This window comes from Morone saxatilis, unplaced genomic scaffold, assembly GCF_004916995.1.
Source record: "Morone saxatilis isolate NCDOM2014 unplaced genomic scaffold, NCSU_SB_2.0 Contig0, whole genome shotgun sequence".
Lineage (NCBI taxonomy): Eukaryota > Metazoa > Chordata > Actinopteri > Moronidae > Morone > Morone saxatilis.
The window spans coordinates 18,673,168-18,682,882 of NW_023339650.1; the positions used below are offsets into that span (position 1 = coordinate 18,673,168).

The following is a 9,715-nucleotide window of genomic DNA, read 5'->3' on the forward strand; positions in this document are numbered from 1 at the left end:
ACGGCTCGGCTTGGCTGATTAGCTATGCTCACTGAGCATGTCCGGACGCCGAGGCCCGCCGTTAAAGAGGTGGAATGGATTCGGCTCCGGGAGGGAGGGGTGGGGTAAGGGGTGGAGGGGAGAGGTTTTTGCCGACGCAGAGTGCAAAAGCTGAGGTTGCATGCTAATAAACACAGGGTGTCACAGTGTCATGCAAATATAAACTCCCCTTGGCAATTTCTCTGCATGTTTGACACAGTCCCTGCGTGCCACTCTCCCTCACTATTGTTAAGGTGGCCTGAAGTATGGTTTCGACTTCGGCTTTTTAGTTTCTGTACAGCATGAGGTCCTCAAATTCAGGTCCAAATGCCATCAAAAATCCTTTTAAAATGCTTCACTGTGATTCATTAAATGGCATATCTGAACTGGCTCAAAACTGCCAGCCTCCTTTAAAACTGGCACTCCCGGTGTGCTTTAGCTGCAAAGAGACTGTGAGAACTTCTGAGGAGTCAAAGCATTTTAATGCTGTTCCATTAGATTTTCAATAAACACGACAATTGAGACCAGATGATTTGCCTCAGTGTATGACTCATATGAAAAGAAAAGTCACATCTTTGCAATATGTCTTTGTTAGGAATATGAATGTTTGCCAGTAAAGCGTTCATGATCTGGGATAAATTAGTCTATTGGACCCAGAGCTGCTGAGAATCCTTTAAAATATTCCCATTGACTAATCTGCTGATCAGCATGAGGTGTGGCTGCCATTCTGTCAGCAGAGAATTATGTTGATTATTGCACAATGTCAGAAAATCTGCACCGAGTTGGGGGGGTTTCCAGACACAGTTATTGCTCTGCTTTCCTCCGCATAACACCAATATCTCCACTCAGTGGAGAGTAATCTGAATATTTCAGTGTGGGGACTGAACAGAGATGGCAAAAGACAGATCATAATCCCTGCCTTGTGTATTTTTTTTCTTTTAAATAGGAAAGAATTGCAACACTATTCACTAATAACTTCCTGCTGAAGCTGAAAAGGGTATTTTGGAAACTGGGAAAGGTCATCTCATTATTGGGAATTACCAGAAGAAGCCATATCTTCATGTTCAGTATGTACACATACAGGCTAAACACAAGTGCAAAGACCTTATCCGTTTTCCAAATTAGTAATATGCACATAGAAGAAACAGCACTAAGTCTGTCTTACTGTTAACATGCAGATCCACATTTTAATTGGCTTCAGTGTATGCTTAGGTGCCCATGCCAGTGTCCTATTAAAACATGTTAACCACTTTATATATGGAGGCACTGTACCATACTGTAAGTTAGATTAAACAACAACAACTCCTTGGTCATTATAAAAAGTTGATCAGTTGGAAGTTGCTGAACAAAATACCATAATTTAAACTTTGTCCTGGCATTATTTATCTATTTTATCTTTCTTGGTACTCCTACAACCAGAAAATACAAAAATATGTACAAATATGGTTTGCTAACATAGCTGCAGGTGAAAAGAGTAACCATGCAAGCGATAAACAGAAGCTGTAAACTGAGCCTTATTTTGCAAATGGAGAATATGAAGATTTTGGCTAGTGTGATTACAGCCGCTGTCCTCCACAAAAGGAGGAACAAGCTGCAAAGTTTTTTTAGAATCACCATTTCAGGCGGTGAGTGTTTGAGTGTGAGTAAAATGGCAATTGACCTTTTGCAAAGCCACACTTTCCATTCCCGCACTGAAGTTAACAGTGATCACGGTGGTAGATTTAACATTGAGAATCGCATATTTCACTAGGTCTTAGTAAAGTAAATAAAAGCTGGCTTCTCATTTCTATCTGACAACCGTGACTTTTGCCAGCTAAAATGACAACTCCCACTAGCAGACTAGTGTGATGTGAGTTAAACTAATGTTAATAGTTAAACTCCTTTTCAGTGTTTCCATCTGATACATTTTAGTCGAGAACCCTGTAGAAAGGGTCTTAAATAATGGCTGCGTACATGATATAACACTCCAGACTGAGGCTAAAGCTACATCTCTGCAAACATTGCTCAGATGGTGAAATACGGCATATACGTACAACAGAAATAGACTCATCAACCGCGGAAAAGGAAGCACAGGGGATCGGATTAAGTGCAGTGGACAATGAGACGATCACTGCCCATGGCATCTTCCAATCACCCAGTCAGACCAGCCGGCGCTACTGCCGCCGCAAGCGGTGCAATCACCCCAGGGAGAGAGATAATTGCTAAACTAAACCAGTTTGGACCGAAGAGAGCGAGCAGGAGAGATGCGTAGTCAGCCCGCTTTGGTTATGCACCAACCCAACCCTCATGCTCCTCCTCAACCCCCCCCCATACATAGGAAATCCAAATCTAACCCCTGGGAATAAGCCTTGAGTTCCATCAATGCAGTGGTATCTAACACAAGTTTGGCCGGAGGTAGTGTAGCTTGTTGAAGTTCAGGGCCCTTATTTTGTCCCCAAGGGGGGAATTGATTCTGGCGCAGTAGCAATGAACAACAACAACAATAACAGCAACACAGGGTGAGATAAACAGATAAAAAAGGCCAGTAGCTGGATTGAAACTGCAGCTCAAAAGCCAGTTAGCTGGATATGCTAACATTTGCAGCTAATGTTAGAGCGGATAAAGACAAAGTTTAATCCATTCCTCACACGTTTTCCCTCCAAGCTCTTTAGATACTGAGTGTCACTCTTCTTAGAGCCCTGTTTACATTACTTTGTAGAGAAATCCAAAGTTGACAGGCCTGCTGTGCCTATTGGACTGTTTCGGTTCGAACAAGGGATTTAGCAAAAGGTCAATCAAAGGCTAACAGTAGTCCACATCTATGTTTCCTAACACTGGCTAAAAGTAGCCATCATAGCTACTGGTCATACCAGAGCAGTTGACACTGTTATGCATGGACTGAACTGAACAGAGGAGCATTTTGTTGTTAGTGAATGAAACTTTTTATTTGCTAGAGAAAGAATGTGCTATTTTTTTTTTTCCAAATGTCACATAATCTTGCTTTAAGCAATATTCTGCAAGTCAAGAGCCCTTAAAAACACACAACTTCATTTGGATACTGGTTTGACTACAGTTTATCTAAAGAGTCCTCTGAGACCTTTACCTCGGACTATTTCACTGCAACCAAAAATTATCTGCATTGTCATTATTGCTACACATTGTCCTCTATAGAGAGTTACAAAGAGCTCCAAACAGCAGTTTCCTTATTCCTTCACATGTACTAAAGGTAATGTAATATGTTCCACTGTCATTAGAGTAGAATAGAGACGACATCCCTGGTGTGAATAGCCATCTGACAGTTAGCTCGGCCCTTATTTCCGGCTCTACGTTGGCTGCAAAAGGAGGAATGAGTGTTTCATACTCACTTTAGGAGGTGTTTGAGAGAGAGAAAATAAGATTTCACAACTTAATTTTGGGTCTACATTAGTTTATCTTACCTTAATCCACCATCTGCAACTTCCACCTTGTCAGTATTTGCAAAAATATAGCTTTTCCATCTTTGTCTGATTAGCCCACTTTTTTTTTTCATACTCAGGGCTACTTGGGAGGACAAAGTCTTTTTTCTGCCTTTCTCAGAAAGGCAGCTTGCTCAGCAGTCAAAGGAAATGTGCATCATAGCCATGTCAAACCAATATTAAGGTCAAACCCCTTAGCATTGGAGAAAACAATCCACCATGCAGTGGAAAACTTGTGACCATCAGCTGTTTCAAGTGTGAGTTACTCAAAACAGTGCACTGATTCAAGAAATACCTCCAAATATAATCACAATGTACTGTATGTGTATCATAAACAAGCTTGAGCGAGAGTTGCTTCTTTGTGTTAAGCGTTTCTTTATCTCAGTTGAAAATGACAGGAGAAATATGGTTGACTTTAGGCAGAGTTCCAGTTTATGCAGGAGACGCAGCATTATTTGTGACACTGTGAATATTTATGCCACAGAGTCCTCCAAGTCGAAAGATCCAAACAGTTTGCTGTGTTTTTATTTCTCCTGGGAGTTGGGAAACTATGTTGATAAAAAACTTATCTTTGCCTCACAGAACAACAGTGTATCTGATATTCTTTAAAAAAGACTATGATATCTGTGATACGGGGTGCTTGGGCGCCTGACTCCTCCGTGCTCCCTTGTTCACTTTCCTGTAGCGTATTGATCTTTTTCTGGGATTGTTTATAGGATTCTGTGTGTCTAAAAGGAGACCTATTGATTTCCTTTTTGGGGGTTCTGCCACAGCAGAGGTCTAAGTCTCACCCATAAAATTATACACATAATAAAATAAGTCAACTTAATCATACATAATGAGTCTCTGTGGTGAAAAATTCATTTTTAATGGTAATCTTTAATCTTTTGTCTTAGTTTCAGGATATCTTTGATGTGGTGTTTCTGGGCCGAACCTTTTTCAGCCATGGCGTCTGTCGCTGCTCATGCAGCGAAGACTCAGGCAGTTAGCCTTCTTTAAACCAACAAGCTCCTCTAGACACATAAATCCCTCCAAATTAATCCAACATTGGAACAACCAATGTAAATACATAACAAAAAGGAGATAAGAGTGGAGCCAAACTGGAGATCTATCATATGGGACTGGGGATATGTGATTTCTTATTGTCAATAAATCTCATGAAAACAACAGAACCAACAGAGCTCCATTACTGTTCTTCATTATCATAGTTTATTTTGAAGCAATTCCACATACACAAAGTGTGTATGAATCCACAACTGGAAATAGTCAACAAACAAATAGACTATTTACTCCTGTTTAAGTAGCGGCTGTTAAAAACTAGACTGCCCAGTACTGTTTTAGGAAATTACTGAGCCTTTTTTTTTAAAAATGGAACTATTTGTGACCAGATTGTTAAAGATTTACACCCACTGGTTCAGTAGGAACCAGTGGGCTTAGAGCTGAGAGCCACAGGCAGCAGAGGAGTTGAAAAGTATTTAGAAATAGATTAGCACATGACACATTTAGTTTAGTTTGGGTTTTTTTACACTCCCAACAACCCACATCTGTAGAGGAAAAAACCTAACAGCCACAGCCGAATCACTATCTCCACCTGAGTTCAGACAGGACAGAGATAATAACTGATGCTGTGGGGTGAGCTGGGGTTGGGTAGGAGGGCTTGGAGGACTGGGTCTGAGGCTAGATGGGTTCACTTGTAGCAGACGGTCTGAACATAGCTCATTGTGTCCTCCATTTTTATTGTCATTTCCACACAGACTCTGGCAAGGTGAGACAGATTAATGAATATGGATGTCTATAAACACAGAAGCCGGGAGTATCGGCAACAAATGAGGAAGGATTTTCAGATCTGACACTTTGAACAGTTCTTTTCTCTGACAAATCCGAAAGTATCTCAGCTGTCAGGCGTAAGAGGAGTACAAATTTGTACTGAGGTTGCCCTCTGCATCCCCTGTCTAACTCCATGCCCCATAAATGTCACTTTTCTGTAAAGTAACACATGATGCATGAGCATGAATATCCAGGCTTTCTATTCTAATAAAAGACAATCCTTGCATACATTTTAGAGGGAAATAAAATCATTCTTTTTGTATATTACCTTAATATAATGTGTTACTTTTAATTTGTAAAAAGATACAACAAGCACTAATTACAATGTAAGGAACTGCATGTCTACATGTTATTTTTTTTAAAGTAGCAGATGTCATATTGGGACAAAATTGGTGTTCGCAGACTACTTTCACTGTTGTGATATGTTTACAGAAGCAGGCTGTTAAATAAACTGCACAAAATACTGAGGCAATGTAAGCTCATTCAGTGGCGATGATGCAGTCAAGGGCAGCGGTTATTCATCTCAGGCTGATCTCCTGATAGAACATGATGCCAAATGCAGACATCCCCTTGGCTCACTGCATTTTGCGCTATAGGCAAGAGTTTGATGTTTGGTTGAGAGGACAGGGCAGCAGCAAAGTGGATGCTTGGAGCGCTTCCAGGGATTAAACTCATGAATCTAACAGCAGCCAGTGGTCATCATGACACAAACACTGCATGGGTGGTAACGCATGCACAGCGTGGGGTCTTTGGCTCAGAAAAAAACTGAAAAAATTGAAACCATAAAACCATAAACGCCTGCAGACTTTCCTTCCTTCTTCATATTGCACATTTTATGTGTACTACATTTTTATTAGATGTGACATATGTTTTGTGGCTCATGTTTTGAAAATTAAAATAAATTAATGAATAAAACAATTATGAGACACAAATGATAAATAAAAAAGAAGGAGCTGTGTATTTGAGATCTTTTTTTTGGACACATTTGTATTATTGACAAATCTAAAGCATTTATCTGTCTTATATAAAATCATATTACAGTGTTTACAAAGTAGTACGGAAGAGGAGAGTGGGTAACTGCTAATTTTTATTTTACTTGTTATCTCCAGATCACAACTTAATTATCTTATATCTCAAGGAATCATACTTTAATTCCAGTATCTCATCATCACAAGATAACACTGAACTGCCTTCACGACATCACAACTTAATTATGTGACTGATTATGTTTTTTTTTTACCTTCACTACAATAAAATCTTGTGCTCAGACAGTAAATGACGATTGAATGGATATCTTCCACTCTGATGTCTGCACTCCGGCTAGACTGGATTTCTCTTAAAGGTCGATGCTGGCTCAAAGGTTGTGAAACACTCATGCGTCATTGATCGGTTATTATGAGATAATTAAATGAGCACTGTGATAATATTACTTTGTTTAAACTGCATATCAACATATTTTAGTTTATATTCCATGTAATCCACCTAAATGTATTGTGAGTATGTTTAAGGCATTATATTTTCTACCTTAAACCATTTGCAGCATCTTTTTGTGAATGCTTTGAGACGTGCATTGAGGCTTGCTCTTGTGTTTGTGTAGCTGTTAGCTTTACTGCTACCGTCTTAGTGTCATCTTAGTGCCTCTAGCTTGTGCGTGCATCACTGTACGTGTGCGGGTAGTAACCATACAACCATTAAGATTATGAGGCTTTCATGTGATTTTTAAGTGATCGAAATCCACCCGTGTCATGCTTTTCTTTCACATGTGATGTTTTTATATTTCACTTGTGAATTAGTGTAAAATGTGCCTACATCATGTGAATTCATCGCGTGAAATCTGCATGAAATCTTCACTTGAAATAGTCTTTCTACATGTGATAAACATGTAGATAAATACTTTTTTGTAAGGGAAAACTTCTACATATACAGCTCAGCTAGAGGTAAAAAAAAAAAAAACGTTTTATTTTTAAATTCGCAAACCTCAGCGGTGCATGAAGCTAGCGAATTCGCCTATTGAAGCCTACAACATTAACATCATAGAATCATTAACATGACAAAGCATGCTAACAATTGCTCATAATTTGTTAAGCTCGGGCATAGTAACAGTACCAGTAACCACAAGAATATATTACATGTATGTACACATATAAATGAAATATAACAGATTACAGTGTGTAATCTGGTCAGGTCAGGGCACTGGATGAAGCATTTATAAGCTGCATTAGTTTGATTACTCTAAAACCCCCACAGTTTACAGGCCTGGTCAGTAATCAGATTTCCCTCTAACCTTCTCCCAACAGAATCTGACATCATTAGCAGCTCTAAACATCAATGGACCATGAGCAGATTTCACATGCAAGGTAACTTGCAAATCTCAAAACGTGGCACCCAACCATAAAAACAATGACTTTAAGAAAGTTGGTCAGCTATAGGGCAAGTAACAAAACTAGAATTCAACCAGGTGTATTTTTCTGAAACTAACAGTAGCCTATAACTCAGGTTTTTGAGGCGACAGTGTTCGATCCATATGGTACAGCCAAAGCAAGCCAAAAGGTTTAGCATGCTATGGATGAACTGCTTATGTTGATTTATATTTTGCTTTTATGGGTTGAATTATTATTATTGCTATTTTTATTCTTATTATGTACCAGATGTTTTTGATAAGTGCAGATTATCGGACAGAATAAAGACCTCTCACAATATAACCTATATATAACAGCACCACAAACTCCTCCAAAATGATCATATACCCTTCATGAAGTGAGGATTCGCAGTATTAGACTGCAGTGGTTTCAGCTAACCTTTAAAACTGGCAACTGAGTGTATTTGATCATTTGGTGCACATACTATACTACCACTTATAGTTGTAGTTGGCTGGCATCAGTAGTGCCAGTCATAAGGTATTAGTGGAAACAGCAGGATGTATTAATTGCAGCAGCATAATAGAAGCAACAATGTCTATTATTAGGTGCATTAATATTACTTGCATGACCATAGCTGCTGCAGTATTATTTATTTAGATCAGTGACTGAACTAAGTTTCCAACTCTGCTGGATGAACAAAAGAAAAAAAGAAATGAGAAATATGTGATTAGCAGTAGCAACAACAAGGGGTGCAGTAGTAATATGGTTGTATCAAACACATTCTAATTTATATGGTAGTTGCATTTATCCATGCACTTCATACAGGGCGCCCCAGTTTAATTAGCCATTGTAATCACTGTATATGATCTGTGGCTTTAATGTTTTGTAAGAAGCAGGAAGTCTATTGTGGCTTTTTTTTTTACAAAAATAACCGTTTATTGATTGACTCAAACCCACACTCAACCCCTGACTTTGCAACTATTAATCAGGGATTATGCAAATGTAAAGGAAGCGCATGCACTAAAACGTTTGGCTGTTATTATTCAACTTGAACATCGCTTGGCAGTTGCAAACGCAGCCCCACCGGAGCACTAATCTCCCATTCTTCCATCTCCCTTTTGTTTTTGTCCGTCGTATGTGTATGTATGTGTGTGTGTGGCTTTTTTTCTTTCTTCTTTTCTTTCCTCCCCTTCTCCTCTTTTTTTTTTTTTTTTTTAGTCCGCCGTGTTCTGCTGGGGACTTGTGAATGGCAGCCAATGGGAGGGTTGAGTCCCCTCAGCCTCTCAGCCTCCCTGACATCCACAGCGAGAAGTGATGCAGCGCGACTGAGACGCGCAGTTGAGGTGGAACAACGGGCAACAAAAGCTGCAGTGAACGGATACACTTGGTCTCCGACGTGCGCCTCGGCGAGCCTGGGAAAAAAAATCTGCTCCTAGAATAAACTTCATTATCAGGTGAGCGGAGGCTTTTTTTTTGCTTACAACTTCTATCCGCTGTGGAAATTGTCTCATTTGTGGCACATTCGCTGCTCGAACAGAGATCAGTTACTTCTTCTGCAGCGTTTGGAGCCTATTTGGAATCGTCCGAGCCGGGTTATTCTGGGTTGCTCACACACTAATGAACCTATGCGAAATAGTTGTGTCGCTTAGAAGAGCTTCATCTCCTCTTGTGTATGTGTCCTAATGAAATCGCCCGTGGAGCACAATCCATATTGAGTAATTATTTGAAGAGCTTCGGGCTTTGAATTGGAAATGAGTTTGAATCGGAAGTTATTTCTATTGACTGCTAATTCATTCAACTTATAGCGGGGTGCTGGGGGTGTGTGGGGGGGTCAATCGATGACCGGCGGGTTCATCAACTTTTTGTATTTTGTTAAATGGCCCTGTGCCCCTCCGGTACAGAGGTCCTGCACGACGCAGCACGCGTAACCCAGCCGCGCTCGGAGTGATGCGGGCGAGCAGGCCTGGGTCTCCAAACGCACCTTTATTCGCCTTTATTCTGTCACGCATGAAACTTAAGGGCCTTTGCAACGCTTGCTTGGATCTATCGGTGTTCTGTTTTATTTTATTTTTATTT

The 9,715-nt window shown here is 40.0% G+C and overlaps 1 protein-coding gene across 1 annotated transcript in view; it reads left to right on the top strand.

The window, feature by feature from the left end:
* Positions 1 to 8,857: 8,857 nt before the first annotated feature.
* LOC118330997 (cadherin-6-like) overlaps positions 8,858 to 9,715 on the top strand; it is a 59,572-nt gene continuing 58,714 nt past the window's right edge. The window contains exon 1 of the mRNA XM_035665791.1: positions 8,858 to 9,093. The gene's annotated coding sequence lies outside the window, so the exon portion shown is untranslated. The remainder of the gene's footprint in view (positions 9,094 to 9,715) is intronic.